At 34.1% G+C, this 13,725-nt stretch overlaps 1 pseudogene; it reads left to right on the forward strand.

Annotated features, from left to right (window-relative positions):
- Window positions 1-8,466: 8,466 nt before the first annotated feature.
- LOC132007473 (trafficking protein particle complex subunit 10-like) lies at window positions 8,467-9,623 on the forward strand (annotated as a pseudogene).
- The last annotated feature ends 4,102 nt before the right edge of the window (window positions 9,624-13,725 follow it).

Below are 13,725 nucleotides of genomic sequence, written 5' to 3' on the forward strand. Positions count from 1 at the left end.
TATTCTTGGGCTTTTTCCTCCTTTAAAGAAGCCCCCTTAATAGTTCCTGCAGTGTCAGCTTGCTGGTTGCATAGTCTTTTAAGCCTTGCCGGTCTTGGAAACTCTTTATCTCTACATCCATTTTGAATGTCAGTTTTGCTGGATAAAGTATTCTTGGCTGCATGTTCTTCTCATTTAGTGCCCTGAATATATCTTGCCAGCCCTTTCTGGCTTGTCAGGTCTCTGTGGACAGGTCTGACGTTATTCTGATGGGTTTTCATCTGTAAGTAAGGAGCCTCTTTGTCCTAGCAGCTTTCAAGAGATTATACCTATAATTATGATTCCTCAATTTGACTATCAGGTGTCGTGATGTTTGAGTAATTGAAGTATGTAGAAATTATATCCATCATATTTTTAAATCAGGTTTGTTCTTATATTTGAGATACTTTCTTAAACAGAAGAGAAAATGCATGGAATGCACATGATTTTATCTTGAATCTATTCAGAGTGACTCTTCATTGGTATTATTTGTATTTTAGTTTAAAGCCTGCAGGACTCAACATCAAGAAGAATATCCTGGGGAGGGGAAGGTTATAATTTTGGAATCAGAGAAAATATAATTCAAATCTGGGGCAATATCTGGTTGATTTTCTTAGTTTGATTTAAAGTCTTTTAAATTTTATATCAGTCCTTTTTGTGTCATAGTCATGTTAATTTAATGGGGTTACAATTTGGTGAACAATAAAACTGAATTGCAGGGAGTAGAGCCATTCGAATTATGGCATCTTCCATAGCATGTGAAAGACTACAATTGCCCTAAATCCAGTCTCTAACTCTCTAAGCCCGTGACCTTGAGTCTTACTTGTTGTGTAAGCAGAATCCTACAAGACAATTTCTTTTTTTTTCCAGGCAAATCCTAAAAAAGCCCTTTCTTTTCAATATTTTTATTTCATTTCCAACACTTTTATATTTGTATCAGAACTTGGTCACTCTCCAAAAAAGGAGAAAAGAAAAAGTCCTGGTTGGAGAATTCTAGGTTGGTTCCTGCCATCCTTAGGAGTATGTAGTTGCTGAAGGAGTTTGCCAAAATTTATGCTTCCATTTTTGGGCCTTGTCACTCATTGTAATAGCTCATAGCAGCTATGCTCCACCCTCTTTCACTGAGTCTGTAATTTTTGAGCATAAGAAAAATAAATTAAGAAAGATTTACTCGGGAAGGGTCTGCTGCTGGCAGATGGTGAAAATAAATTCCAGGAGAGGGGATAGGTAAATTTAAGAGTAGTTCATTAGAAAAACTTTAGCACTTGGTATTTGGTATTGCAAAAACAAATAAGCATCTTTTTTAAAAAATAGAATTTGATTTTAATTGTCTGGAACAGACTCTTTGACATAATTAGACAACAAATAGGCAACACTTTCATGCAGAAAACCAAAACAAACCATGAAGTTTGGAACCAGAAATCCACAATTTAAATTCTGTCAGTATAGTGTTTATGTGGCCTCAGATAATTAACTTATATGTTGGCATCTTTTATTTCATTTTATTGTCAAAGCTTCTTTTAAAATAAGAAGGACTTCTCTTCCTTTGATATTCTGTGGAAAAACTAGAATTTCTATATAGCCTATTCATGTTCCATAAATTCTGTATACTCATTTTTCATTGCTTTAAAAATATTTTTAATTTAAATTCAATTAGATAACATACAGTACATTATCAGTTTCAGACATAGTTTTTGATAATTTATCAGTTCCAAATAATACCCATTGCTCATCACATCATGTGCCCTCCTTAATGCTCACCACCCAGTTACCCCACTCCCTCACCCACCTCCCCTCCAACAACTCTCAGTTTGTTTATTATAGTTAAGAGTCTCTCATGGTTTTTTTCTCTCTCTCTGATGACTTCCCATTCAGTTTTCTCTCCCTTCTCCTATGATCCTCTGCACTTTTCTTATATTCCACATATGAGTGAAACCATGTGATAATTGTCTTTCTCTGTTTGACTTATTTCACTTAGCATAATACCCTCCAGTTCCATCCATGTCTATGTAAATGGTAATTATCCTTTCTGATGGCTGAGTAATATTCCATCATATATATATCCCACATTTTCTTTATCAATTTCTCTGTTGGCAACTAGCTCTTTCTACAGTTTGGCTATTGTGGACATTGCTGCTATTTTCATTGTTTTCTTGAAACATTTATTTTACTGTCTTCTTTCCTATAATTTACAGATCTTGTCACCTCTCTCTCTTAACAAGCTTGAACACACTCATCTTTCTCTTTTTGTACCTCTAGTCCTAAATTTATCTTTCCATCTCGGGGCTCTCTACTGAGCTTGCAGTGGATGTATCTAGCTCTTTCTGTATTTCCACTGAATATTTCAGAGGTCCTTTAGACTCCTATCCCTACGCAAGCTCACAATCTTCTGTAAACCTGGTCCTTTTCCAGTGTACCCAATCTCTTACATCCAGTGCAAGCCAGAAACCCTGACATTATTTCTGAATTCTTCTACTCTGACATTTCATAGCCAATTACCCAGTCTTGATAATTATACTTTTTAAAATGTCTCAAATCCAATATTTTAATCCTTCTCTGCTATCACTTTATTATTCCATGTCTTCATAATGTCTTACATAAGCTATTGTAAAAGCTTTTTTATATAATTCCCTAAATCCATTCTTTCCTCCTTCCAATCAAAACTTTCATGGCTTTCCAAAAAGGTAAATTTTATCATTTCTCTCTCCTGCTTAAGAATCTCTGATGGCTTCCCATTGTCTTTGGCATGGTTTTAAAGACACGCTACCTGATTTCCTTTTTGGCCTCATTTTCTACAAAATTCTTTATGCATCCTATGATACAGCCACACTTAATTGCTTTCTATACTCCAAGTGTAGTAACTATCCTCACATCTCCATGCCTTTTTTTCTTCTTTGGACTAACTGACCAAATTCTACGTAGCCTTTAAGATTCAGCTCAAAGGTCACCTCCTTTATAAAATAATTTCTAATTATCCTCTCCTCCTGAACTACTTCCTCACCTCAAGTCCCACAAAGTTAGACATTTCCTTTTCATTGCTTCTATAGCAGATTGTACATAATTAAATATAACATATATCCCATAACATCTGAATATTTTATATACTATTTTATTTTCTACACTAGGTGGGACATCTTTGAGGGCAGAGATAATATTTATTTTATATTCCCTCCACCATTTAATATGGTAGGTCCTGTATATACATTTATTGAATGAAGAATGAAAAATATACTTTATCCTTTTTAGTGACATTTTTCTCTTCATTATTTTAATTAATCTTTAGGCTTTGGAATTTCCATTTTCCCCCCAGTGGGGCTTAATCCTCAAGACCCTGATTATTGTACCCTTTTAATTCCCTTTCCTTTTAACAAGACTCTATGATACATTTTGTAGCTATAACTTGACTACTTTTTATATACTAAGCTTAGGCAATAAACTCTAAAAATGTTTGACACGTTAAAAAAATTGTTTAACACATTCAAAGATCATGTACTGCTGTGTTTCCTCACATATATGCTATTCTTTTGAGCAGAGTTCTTTTCTGCTGCATCAGAATTATAAATCCCCGTTTGTTTTTAAAACATTCTGCAAGACTTCCTCAGCCTTGTCTTACTCTATTCCTTGTTGCTTCTTAATTTTTTTAATGTCCTCATAGGTCCATCAATTAATTTTTACTTTATGAGTACAATCTCTCTTTGATGATTCTTTGTACAAAATTCTCCTGATTGTACTTTTAAAAAATCTTGACCTTTAGCTTTTATCACTTTCTTTACCACATTCTTTTTGCTTTCTTATACATTTCATTCTGTATCTGTTTTTAATGATTTTACTTATTTATTTGAGAGAGAGAGAGAGAGCACAGGAGCAGGGGGAGATGCCCAGGAAGAAACAAGCTCCTGCAGGACTTGATCACAGGACCCTGGGATCATGACCTGAGCTCAAGGCAGATGTTTAACTGATTGGGCCACCCAAGTGCCCTTTCTGTGTCTTTGACCTGCTTCAAATTCTGTGTTACTGCTCTCCTTCTGAGAGCTAGTTCCTTTCCTGCCTATTTTTTGCACATGGGCAGGTTCCACATAAATATGGTCCCCAACTTAGGATGGTTTGATGTATGATTTTTTGACTTTATGATGGTGCAAAAGAAATGTGCAGTCAGTAGAAACCATACTTGGAATTTTGATCTTTTCCCAGGCTAGTGATACAATTCTCTCTTGAGATCCTGGGCAGCAGCAGTGAGCCACAGCTTCCAGTTAGCCATGTGATCATGAGGATAAATGACCAATACTCTTAACAGTCATTTTGGATCCATAAATCCATTCTGTTTTTTACTTTCAGTACAGTATTTAATAAATTACATATTTAATATTTTATTATAAAATAGGATTTGTGTTAAATGATTTTGCCCTACTGTAGGAAAATCTAAGTGTTCTGAGAACCTTTAAAGTAAGCTAGACTAAGCTATCATGTTTGGTAGGTTAGGTGTATTAAATGCATTTTTGAAATTATAATTTCAACTTATGATAGGTTTATCAGGATCTAACACTGTTTTAAGTAGAGGAAGATCTGTGCAGTGAGATCCATCTATCTCTTCCAGTGGGTATTCTTTTGTGCCCCTCCTACCCAGCCCCACACATATAAATTTCTTCAAGTCCTTTCTTCCTTTTTTCCTTTGTGTAATTTCAGTCTCCTATCAAGCAATGGAAACCATCACATTTAATCAGATGTTTTGCTTGCTCATCTCTAGTCATTGTGTTTCCTTGTCTTTGCTTGTTCCATTGTTCTTATTCCTCTCTGCATTTCTTGCAGAAGTCCCCTTCTTTATCTTGCATTCACTGGCTCTTTAGTGTTAGTTTACCTTTCATTCCAAATTCTTGCAATAGACCCAATTTATTAAACCACTTGATATATGATATAGGATCATAACAAACCAATAGAATAACAAATAGGTTACTTTATAATGTTGAGAAAATTGATTATTTGAAAAAGAAGCCTCACCTCACATCATGCACTGAAATAAACTCTAGATTAATTCATTAGCTAAGTGAAAAAAATGAAATCATAAATGGCTGGAATAAAATATATAATAAATATATAATATATAAATATATAATAAATAAAATAAATAAAAATATAACTGATAACTAGATGGGGAAGAACTTCTAATTCATAAAAGCAATTAAATCATCAAGTAAGAGTTTAATGTATTTACGTATATGTTGTATTTTCTATACAACAAAAATAATAAAAATAGCATAGTCATAAAACAAGTTAAAAACATTTCCAATAAATATGACCAAAATTAAGGTTCTTGATATAATTAACTAACAAGAATGTAACAAGGACGACACTTTGCTGGCAAAACATGTAAACAAAACAGTTCACAAAAGAAATTAACATCAAATATAGTAATTAAATGTAACTTCAGTAAGATTTCTCATGTAGTACTGGTATGGATACAGTGAGATGAATATTTTCATATATTGGGAGGAATTCAAGTATCCTTTCTGAAGGGCAATCTCTGTGTATGTGTATACACATATGTATATATAACACACAACATTCATGAAGCCATAAAACGTTCACATTATGAGTTTTGAGAATGTATCCTAAGAAAAATCAAACTATATATAGACAAAAAATCCCATAGCAGCATGATTTATAATGATACAAAGTTGGATAATTAAATATCTACCAACAGGTAGATGTTTATATACATCCAAAAATGGAATATAATGCAGCTATTAATAGTTATGTTTTCTTTTTTTTTTTAAAGATTTTATTTATTTATTTGACAGAGAGAGATCACAGGTAGGTAGAGAGGCTGACAGAGAGAGAGAAAGGGAAGCAGGCTCCCTGCTGAGCAGAGAGCCCGATGTGGGACTCGATCCCAGAACTCTGAGATCATGACCTGAGCCGAAGGCAGCGGCTTAACCCACTGAGCCACCCAGGCGCCCAATAGTTATGTTTTCAAAATCAGTCACTTCCTGGAAAGATAATAATGTAACAGGTAATAAAAATGCAAATGTGCAACCACATGTACAAACTTATACTAATTTTAAAAAGTTATATCTTGGTAATGGAGTCAAGTACATACATCGAAGATGATGGTGAGGTTATAGATGATGTTATTTACAAAAGTATTTCCCAATAACTTTCAAATTTTCTTTTGGCCATATTTTATTTCTAAAATCAGATAAATGACAAGCATGATTTATGAAGGAAAATTTATGACTCTGCATGTTTTCTCTGTGGACATGCTCCTGAATAGTTTATATTGCTTTAGAATTTTCAATTTTTTAAAAATAACTGTTGTGTTTTCCCTATTCTCTTAGCTCTAATTTTACCCCCAGATTTCTTAAGAGACACTGGTCCTTTTTAAAAATATGTTCTCTAAAATCCAATTTCTTTACTGATCTGAAGATCATATTTGACTATGGACCTGAATTACTGCAAGTGTGTCTCTTGGAAACATTCTAATTAAAATATTAATTAGGACACTCACCACCAGTTTTCTGTATAACTCCTTTGTGAAGTGAATTCATAAGACAAATTTCATTCGAAGACCTTCTCCTATTGTCCTCCTTAATCCCCTTTAAAAGTTTTTCCTACCTTTTCCCTGTCTCTCTTGCTCTTCCCTCTCTATTCTCTTTCTCTGGTTTCTCTTTCCCTCCTTTATCTTTTCCTGCCTGTTCCTTTTCCTCACTTTTTGTCTGACCAACTATATCTACTTTACTTTCTTTCCTTACTCATCTCCATTTATCTTTGTTTTATGCTAGTCTTACTTCTTCCTACATGAATTATTTTGATTTTCCAGTTAATTCTCTGTGCCCTACTATCTGTCAATCCAAAAGGTTGATGCTTTGGACATACTGAAGTGCTTATAGACTGGCATAACCTTTCTTCCTTTTTTTTTCCTATTAAGAAAAATTCATTTTTGTAACTTGATTAGCACTGACCTTTGGAGTTTATGGTTATGTTGCTGATACATGTTCATTTTACTTTCCACTATAACCCTCAGACTCTTGTGATTTCATTTTGCTTTGGTGCATTTGATTCTTCTTTCCTTTGTGAATCACATTACATTTATGAATGCTTTATCAAATCTTATTTTATTGATTTTTGCCCATTTAAAAATTTTATTCTGCTTGTAGTCTATTTTTATGCCTATCCTGCAATGTTCAGGAACACCTGAAAATTTTAATAAGCATTCTCTACCTTCTAGTCCTTAAGTAGTAAATGAAAATATTGAATTGTACGGAACTCAGAGTGGACCCCTAAAGGACTACCTGACACCTTCACCCAATGCAGAATTGAACTGTCAGTAACAACTTTTTTGCTCAATTTTTTTAACTAGTTCTGTATCTAAACTATTCATCTTATGACACTTCCTTCTAATTTATCCTTTTACAACATTTTTGCTAGGCCACATCTCCACCAACTTTTTCTTTTTTAAAGTACTAAACTTATCCTCTTGAAGGAATGATTGAATTATAGTTTCATATGATTTGTTTTTGACAAACTCGTACTATTACTTGTCTTTTTATTTCTTTCAGGTTTACATCGATCATTATCAACAGCTTCACATATTGTGTTAGCTGTTCATTGCAATGATTCAGTGCTGAATTTATTGATTTATTGCCTTTTGGAGTTATGTCATTCTCTCCACACAGCCCACGTACACTTTTTGAAGGTCCTGGTTGTTCAACAGGCTACTAAAATAGTTATCTTTTTATCTATACATTTTATTTTATATCTCTTTTGGTTTCAAAGAATCATCTTTTTGTCCATAATATGAGCTATGACCATAAAGTATTTTCTGTTCTTCCTAGTGAGTGTTCATCTGTAAAACATTTCATTTGTGTGTTTATTGAATAGAGTTGGTCCTCTGTGTTTGCTTTATATTTGTTTCTTAAGACCAGATATTTATTTTGGAGGCATTTCTATAATTCCTATTCCAACCCCCCCCCCAAATAAAGCCCTTAAAATTATTTGTACCATAGAAAAGGATTTGTTTTTTTTTATTTTTTAAAAATTTTATCTATTTATCTGACAGACAGAGATCACAAGTAGGCAGAGATGCAGGCAGAGAGAGAGGAAGGGAAGCAGGCTCCCTGCTGAGCAGAGAGCCCAATGAGGGGCTCTATCCCAGGATGCTGGGATCAAGACCTGAGCCGAAGGCAGAGGCTTTAATCCACTGAGCCACCCAGGTGCCCTGGATTTGTTTATAATCAAGGTGTGAAAAGGACATTTTTAAATATAATACAAAATACAGAAGCTTTAGAAGAAAATATTGACAATATTGATTTTTTTAAAATAATAGAAAAATCATGGTGGAAAGTGGTTGGGCTGACTGGCCATATAGGGCAGCTGGCTAGGGAACTGCCTCATGCAGCCTGATGGGTGTCCCTGCTGCAGTGCTTGGGCTGGCCTGGAGGCCAGTGTTGTTCCATGGGTGCCCCTGAGGAGCCGCTGCTGCCAGTGACCTACACTATGGAAAAAAAAAACCCATTGTCACCTGTGTTGTAGATCAGAGCTGATTCACCTCTATTTATCCAATACTTTGCCAGCAGCTTCCAAGAGAACAGATGGAATGGAGAAGGTACCTTGGCTGGGCTTCAAAAGATGATTCACCTAGAATCTAACTTTGTTCAATTGAAGGAGAAACTGCTGCTCCAGGAAGGGAACAAAGTCCCTCTTACTTTCCCCTTTCTTCATATCTATTTGATGGAATGTTGTGATACTGCTGTGTAAAGCTACAGTAAAAGATGACCTCACCAAGTGGCAGAAAGTTGTGAAAGACTGAAGATCCGTGGACTGGTTAATAGTGGTGGCTGAAAACTTGGAAGAAATCAGAGAAAGAGAGCAAACCATGAGAGACTCTTGACTCCAGGAAACAAACTAAGAGTTGTGGAAAGGGGAGGTTGGTGGGGGGAAGGAGTAACTAGGTGATGGGCATTAAGGAGGAAGTCACATGATCTGATGAGCTCTGGGTGTTATATGCAGCTGATGAATCATTGAACTGTACATCAAAAACTGGAGATGTACTATATGTTGGTTAATTGAATTTAAATAAAATTTTAAAAAAGAACGTGGTGCAAGAAAATAAAACACAAAAAACAAACCAACATCCTTTCCTGAACTTCTATTGTGGACAAAATAAGAAACAATTTTTGTAATAAACAAAGTGACCAGTGTGTCATGCTCTCCAACCCCTTAAAGAGCTCTTCTTGAACTCAGGAATCCTTGGAATATCTTCTTTACCAAACTCAGGACATTGTTTCCTATGTCTTTTACCAAAGACCTAGGCAAGTTTGAGGATGACCTGAGAACTTTGAGGGAGAGGGGGACTGAGCCAGGCTGGAGCTTTTGTGAGTATTTCATGGTTTGGGAGGAACTTGCCTTTGTATTTGATATGCTGCAGCAATTTGAAGATGCCCTGGTACAATATAATGAACTGGATGCCTTGTTGTCTCAGTATGTTGTCAGCTTTGGTTCTGGGGATGGTGCCAACTGGCTCACTTTTTCCGCCAGCCAGTGAACAGCTGGAATGGATTGATCCTCCAAAAGCCCGTAGACATGTGAAAGTTTGAATTGACACAGAGGCAAGAAATTACCCTGTTAGATCTGTGCATTTACTTGTTTTCTCACCAGTGCACCTTGTTCCTCTTCCCGTAGAGCCTGTGGGAGGTGGCTCAGCATGCCCAAGAGCTGCTGCACAACTATGTGTAGGAACTGATGCTCTTAGAAGTCTGTTCCACATGGTGCTCTGGACTGCTGTCTTGGAGGTACTTCAGAGGATAGAAGGTTGTTGTGACTGGACAGAGATAGACTCAAACTTTGCCCACACTGTGGATTTATGGAGCTATGCTACCGGAAACTAAAGTTCTTGGGCTATTTGTGTAGACTTGTGTCAGAAAAAAGACCTAACTCAGAGGACCTTAACAGGGTAATTGATCTTTTGGCAGGTTTGGGAGCTGAGTGACCTGAAACAGCCAACATAGCTCATTATAAGAAACCCAAAGAAACATTTTCATCAGCAGAAGCTTTTGAAAAACACTATTCTGATTGGTCCCATGCTGCCATCAAAATACACACTAGCATTGGGAAGATCCTGCCTGTTAATTTCATTGGAAAGGATCCTGCAGACTTTTCTATGTAATTGATTTTGAACTTTTCTTTGCGTTTCAAATATTTCATACATGTAGTAAAAGAAGGCTTGTTATACATGGGATCAATATAAAGTATAAATAAATTTGTAGAAGGAATATGTAGAATCTGTCAACCAATCATCATGTTTTTTTTTTTTCAATTTCTTCTGAAAACTAAATGGAGAGATTTTCACCTTGCTACTCTTAATCCTCGTTATTGATCATCATGTTTCTTTAATTAAATTAAGGTAATGTACCTCTGTTATATATGTAGGTGGTGTATATATGTAGGTGGTATATATAATATATGATATATAGTATTATAATTTTATTTAATTAAAGCATTATGAGGAAATAAAGAATCTATAACTAGAGGCATAAATTCGGATCCAGATTCTTTTTTTCGGGGGGAGGAGTGATCCAGAACTTAAATACTTTGTTATATAACATTTTCTCTAGTTTGTATCAGTTGCTTCTTGTGCAGATTGAAAACCTTGAGGTCAGTGTTGCCAGTCTAGCTCCAGTTTTGGAGTTGGGTTCCAGAGGAAAAAACTCAGAACTTACATAATTCTCATGTGTTTGATAGAATCAGCATATCAAAGAGAAGAAACCCCAGCTGGCAGTGCAATTGCTATTTCAAAGCCCTGGAAAAGGATATAAATTACAAGGGGAAAGATATTTACATTTTTTTCAAATATGTGTTTGAAATGCTAGCTTGAAATCTATAATTTAAAAAGTAATTCTATTAGATGAGACAAAAAATTCATGGCAAAACACTAAAAAAAAAAAAAAAGACCTTTGGCCTACCATATTGTTTTAAATAGTGGCTGCATCAATTTGCATTCTTACCAATAGTATAGAAAGCTCCCCTTTTCTCCACATCCTTGTCCACACTTGTTATCCTTTTATATTTAATTTAATTTATTTTATATCATTTTACTTTATTTTTGATAATAGTCATCCTAAAGGATGGGAGATAATACCTCATTGAGGTTTTGATTTGCACTTCCCTTATGATTACTGATATTAAGACCTTTTTCATATACCTGTTTGCCATTTGTATGTCTTCTTTTGAGAAATATCTACTCTCGTCTTTGCCCATTTTTTGCATTTTTACTTTGTTGATAATTTTCTTTGCTGCTAGAGGCTTCTTAGTTTGATGTAATGCCACTTGCTTATTTTTGCTTTTGTTGCCAAAATCTTACAATCTATGTTTCCAGGAGTTTTATGTTTTCAGGTTCCTTTAAGTCTTTAATCCATTTTCATTAATTTTTATGTATGGTGTAAGAAAGTGGTCAATTTTCATTCTTTTGTATGTGGCTGTCCCAACACTGTTTATTGGAGATACTGTCCTTTCTCCACTATATATTCTTGGGTCTTTTTTCATAAATTAATTGACAATACATCTATGGATTTATTTCTGGTTCCACAGTCTGTTTCATTGATTTGTATGTCTTCTTTTGATGCCAATACCATAGTGTTTGGATTACTGCAGCTTTTTAATATAGTTTGAAATCAGGGATCATGATGCCGTCAGTTTTTTCTTCTTTCTCAAAATTACTTTGGCTATTTGGGGACTTTGTGGTTCTCTGCAAATTTTAGGGTTACTTGTTCTATTTCTGCAAAAAAAAATGTCTTTGGAATTTGGGTAAGAATTGAATTGCATCTGTAGACTGTTTTGGGTACCTTGGCTATTTTAACAATATTAATTCTACCAATCCATGAGCATGGAATATCTTTTCATTTTCTTGTGTCATCTTCAATTTCTTTCATCTGTGTCTTTATAGTTTTGACTATACAAGCATTATGTCACCTTGGTTAAATTTATTTCTGGGAAAAAATTATTTCTGGGTATTTTACTCTTTTTGATACAACTATAAGTGGGATTGTTTTCTCTTTGTGATAGTTTATTAGTATATAGAAATGCAAAAAATTTTTGTATTTTGATTTTATATCCTGCAACTTTACTGAATTCATATATTAGTTCTAACAATTTTTTGGTTGAGTCTTTAGGGCTTCCTATATATAATATTATGTCATCTGTAAATAGTGATAGTTCTACTACTTACTTTCTAATTTGGTTGCCATTTATTTCTTTTTCTTGCCTAATTGCTCTAGCTAGAATTTCCAATACTGTGTTAAATAAAAATAATGAGACTGGGAATTCTTGCTTTGTTCTGATCTTATAGGAAAATCATTCAGCTTTTCACCATTTAAAAAAAATTTTCTCTTAAAACTGCTTTTGTTGCACTCTACAGATTTTGGTATGTTGTGTTTTCATTTTTTCTTATCCCAAGATATTTTTTGATTTCCTTTTTTTATTTATTTTTGATGCAACTCTTGTTCAAGGGTTTATTGTTAAATTTCCCATACCTGTGATTTTTTTTCTTTTCTCCTTTAGTTATTGAATTCAGTTTAATTCTATTGTGGCTGGAAAGATACTAGGAGTGATTTTACTGATTTAAAATTGTTGACTTGTTTTATGGCCTAGTATGTAAACTATTCTATAAAATATTCTGTATGTGCTTGAGAAAAATGTATATACTTCTGCTGTTGGGTAGAATGTTCCATATATATCTATTAGGTCCATTTGGTGTATAGTGTTGTTTAAGCCGAGAGTTTCCTTATTGATTTTCTGCCTATATGATCTATTCATTATGGAAATGGGTATTAAAGTCTCCTATTATTGTATTGCTCTTGCTCCCTTTAGTTCTTTCAATTTTTCCTTTATATTTTTAGGTGCTCTGATGTTGGGTACATATGGGTTTGCCATTGTTATATCTTCCTGTTGAATTATTAAAAATTTATCATTATGTAATATCCTTCTTTATCTCCTTTGACAGTTTTCAACTGAGTGTCTATTTAGTCTGATATATGTATAGCAATGCCTGCTCTTTTCTGATTACCATTTTCATGGTATGTCTTTTTCCATCCCTTCACTTCAAGCCCCTGTGTGTCCTTAAATCTCAACTGAATACTTATAGACTGCATATACTTAAATATGAGTTTTTATCCATTTAGCCACTCTTTATCTTTTGATTGGTGAAATTAATCCATTTACATTCAAAGTAAATATTAATAGGTAAGGTTTTACTATTGTCATCTTGTTAATTGTATTCTGTTTTGTAGTTCTTTTGTTCCTCTCTCTCTTGCTGTCTTCCTTTGTTATTTGATATTTTTGTAGTGGTATTCTTTGGTTCTTTTTGTTTTACATTTTTATATTTACTGTAGTTTTTTGTGGGTACTGGAAAATGTAGGAAGTGCATTTTGTAATTATAGTAATTTTAATCTGATAACAACCAAACTTCAGTATTATACAAAAACTTTCGGTTTTTACTGCCCCCCTCCATGTTGTTATTGATGGCAGAATTTACTCTTCCTTATATGAATCTACTAATATATTTTTGTGGTTATAATTATTCTTTTTTTTTCAAGAGAATATTAAATCATTTATTGATTACACATGATAATGGATGATACACAAGCTTTAATCCCATCTATAATTTTATCTAATACCATAATTCAATTTAGATATATTGCATAGGATGTGCCAACAATC

Source organism: Mustela nigripes, chromosome X (assembly GCF_022355385.1).
Source record: "Mustela nigripes isolate SB6536 chromosome X, MUSNIG.SB6536, whole genome shotgun sequence".
Classification (NCBI taxonomy): domain Eukaryota; kingdom Metazoa; phylum Chordata; class Mammalia; order Carnivora; family Mustelidae; genus Mustela; species Mustela nigripes.